The 3,553-nt window shown below is 35.8% G+C and overlaps 1 long non-coding RNA gene across 1 annotated transcript in view; it reads right to left on the bottom strand.

Annotated features, from left to right (window-relative positions):
- LOC113589050 overlaps positions 1-2,913 on the bottom strand; it is a 3,606-nt gene extending 693 nt beyond the window's left edge. Inside the window, exon 1 of the long non-coding RNA XR_004776518.1 lies at positions 2,846-2,913. This is a non-coding gene — a long non-coding RNA (uncharacterized LOC113589050). The remainder of the gene's footprint in view (positions 1-2,845) is intronic.
- Positions 2,914-3,553: the final 640 nt, after the last annotated feature.

Genomic DNA, 3,553 nt, shown 5'->3' with positions numbered 1-3,553 from the left:
AAAAACTTGTGAAATATCCTTACTGTTAATATTCTTTCGATTGTGTTCATCTGAGAATTTTTCCTTCGATATAGTTACGATACATTTTTCCAATCAGTGATAATGTCATTTTTGATTTTCCAATTTATAAGTATGTATTTTTTGACAATTATTAATGTTCTATATAGTATCCTGTTTTTTTTCTATTGTCATATTGGTTGATGTCTCCTAGGAAACAAAGATGGTGTTGGATGGATGGGGTTATTTAAAGCATGGGATATGTGGTCGATGACTTCTTGCCAAAATTGGTTGATAGGTGTGCACTGCCACATGGCATGAATGTAATTGTCAGTTGTGTTTTGTGTACAGTATGTACAGATTGCTGAGCTTGTGGAATCCATTTTAAACATCTTATGTGTAGTGTAATGTACTATATGTATTATTTTGTACTGCATGCATTGAATGCATTGTAGGGTAGTTTTGCTGGTCATGTGGTAATTATTATTACACATTTCAATCCAAAATTCAGCATCGGGGGCCAGTAATAAATCTTCCTCCCATTGTCTCGATTGAAGTGTAAATGTGCTGTATGATGTATCTTATTTTGTATATTTTAAATAATGTTTGGGGTTTTTTTAATTAGGAATGGTTATAAATTCTGATATGGATGTAGGTAAGTCTGGATTGGTTTTTGAACACATAGTTGCTCTTAGCTGATGGTATTGTAAGAACTGTTTTTTTGTTTGTTTGTTTTTTTCTAGACTGTATTTTTGGGCAAGTTGTGGAAGTGACACAAAAGTAGTGTTATGATAAATGTGTTTAAGATGTGTGATGCCTTTTTCTATCCAAGATTTAAAGTTTAATATTGTTTTTGCTGGTGGTCCGGATTGTTCCAAATGGGAGAGTGAATAGTTTGTGTGAGCGTGGAGTTTATCTTGTGGAATTTCCATGAGACTGTTGTCATGGCCACAGTCAGACTGTTGAAACCTGGATGTTTTTTGATGGATTGACTGATAAATGCTACAGCTGCGATTTTTATATCTTGGCATAATGTTTGTTCTATGTCTATCCATATTCTGTCTGATATACTGGGTTTTATCCACTTTATTATATGTTGTAGTTGATTTGCAATATCATAATGGAAAAAACTGGGGGCTTCTAGGCCACCATGTCCTGTAATGTTGTGAGTTTGATTTTAGGTGATTTATTGATTTTGTTTAGTGGTTTTGGACCAATATAATCTGTATTTATCTCTGAATTACTGTGCTTTATGGATGCAAATATCTGACTGCAAGCAGTTGTTTTCCTGACTTAAGACTAAAGCCAAAGCATCATTACACTGAACACTCCTTACCTCATCCATAGTTTTGAACCTTTACTACACTACTAGACAGTCTGCTTCAAAGGGAATCAGTTTTTTAAGTTGTACATATTGTCAACAATTTACAACAAAAGTACTCACATTACCTAAAAACATTAGTTTATGCCCATGTTCTCCTTTGTATGTCCAGCTTTTTCAAGACAATCCTCAAAGTTCAGTAGCTTTACTATTTCCCTTGATTTTTTTGGACAGAAATTCAAAGACATTGCATCTTGTTTCCTTGACATCAACTGTTTCTTTACATGGATTAACATTCAGAAGGAATGTATCTCAGTTGGCAGCACAAGTAATCTTCCTGATTTTGGAAGTATTGTCAGATTACTCATAGTGGTAAATAAGAATCGGTTCAACATTGAACCCTTTTTGTCTGTACACATGGGGCATTTAGGAAGTAGAGAGGTGGTTTTTGATATGTCTTTTCCTGGTTCAGCCAAAATAATGAAACCATCACCGATCCTTGTAAGGTTACAGAATTCAAGAATGACTTCAAGTCTTTTTGTTTCATTAAGCTATGTTTGAATTAATTACAATGATTAAGAAAATTCTTCAGATGAACTTTACCTACTAACATACTACTACACGTAATACATATTTTATTTGGTTAAAGTTTGGTATTTAGGTTGAGTGCAGTCATATGTACAGACTGTCTCTTTATAATATTTGTAGATTATAAAAGACCTCCAGAGACCCTTCAGTCCAAAAACATGGAGGTTATGTTGATTGGATAATCTAAAATTGTCCTATATATCTATCATGCTTACTGATGGTGATGCCAGATTGGTCATTCTGGAAAATATATCTGACAACAGAAGACTAGAAGGTGACTGATCCAATATGAGGTTCTAGACTTCAACAATGAGTTGGTCGCCTGTCCATTGTCACAGATTTTTCTAGAGACATTGATACCAAAGGTGGTTATTAAGATAACACCAAACCAACTTCTGAAGCACTGGGCAATGCTAGCTCCATGGTTAAGGTATTCAACTAGTAATCAGTATGTTGTCAGTTCAAGCACCATTGCCACCAAGTTGCCACTTTTGGGGTCCTAAGCAAGGTCCATAACCCTCAATTGCTCAAATTGTATTGGAATAATTGTAAAATTGCTTTGGATAAATGTGTCAGCTAAATGCTGTAAATGAAGCTATCCTTAATACTACCAGCATGTCTGTCATTAGTAACAAACTCTTCTCTGGTCACTCAAACCAGATTTGACTGATTTTTTTTTATTCCCAGACATTCTTATGATATTGAAAATGATATTATGCCACAGATGGGTTCCAGTTAGCATTACATTACAAATCAGCATACTTCATTTCTTAAGGTTATTTGTTTAGTGGACAGACTACTTGTAATCTTAACCAGAGTTGGGATATGATCCAGGCCACCTTGGATTAGATTCTTTAGGAAATGGAAAGTTGAGTTCCTAACTGAAGGAAAATGAACAAAATGCCCGATGACCCAAAAAAGCAGAAAAGGTGCACTTACCTAACCCCCAGTTTTCACTAGGAGACTCATGTTCACTGGAGAGAACCAGGAGGACATCCAGAATAAATACTGAAGAAGCCATGGACAGTGCAAGAGAAACAAGGCAGCCTGCTGGCAATGAGCACAACTGCAGATGACGTAGCAGAGGATGAAATCTGCTGTAAGATCCTTTAAGGCTTTTAGCTGTTACTCTCATTAACGTCGTCACAAGACATGCAAGCTCACACTGCCCTTGGCTATCCTCCATGTAACACTTCTGACTGTAGCCCAACCAGACTCCGTTGTACCGTTTGGTGAAGACTTCAGTTAGCAGTATGGGGTGTATGCAGAGTGACTTTGCACACACCTTTTTAAGAGTCACAGTACAAATGATTAGATGCAGCTACCAAGTGAGGCTACATAATAAAATTGCTGCCCATTTAGAATCAAACAAACACTTATCTTTCAAAGCATTTCTCCTAAAACTGTATAATTCTCTAATAGATAGCTGGATAACTAAAGAACCTGTAGTCAGTAAATCTATAACGGCTTTGTCAATGTAATCCATGCTTGGCATCAGTGGAATCAAAGTCAATCATGAGATTTAACCATGAGAAGTTATTCTGACATGTGTGGGTATGTATAAGGAGATTAAATAAGTTGCAATGTCAACATTTCTGTCCAGAGTTGCATTAAGTTTTCCCTAAGATCTTGTATTGATGGGAGATT

The sequence above is a fragment of the Electrophorus electricus genome, chromosome 9 (genome assembly GCF_013358815.1).
Source record: "Electrophorus electricus isolate fEleEle1 chromosome 9, fEleEle1.pri, whole genome shotgun sequence".
Lineage (NCBI taxonomy): Eukaryota > Metazoa > Chordata > Actinopteri > Gymnotiformes > Gymnotidae > Electrophorus > Electrophorus electricus.
Note: the sequence above shows the minus strand (reverse complement) of the source record. Positions and strands in the feature narration are given on the sequence as shown.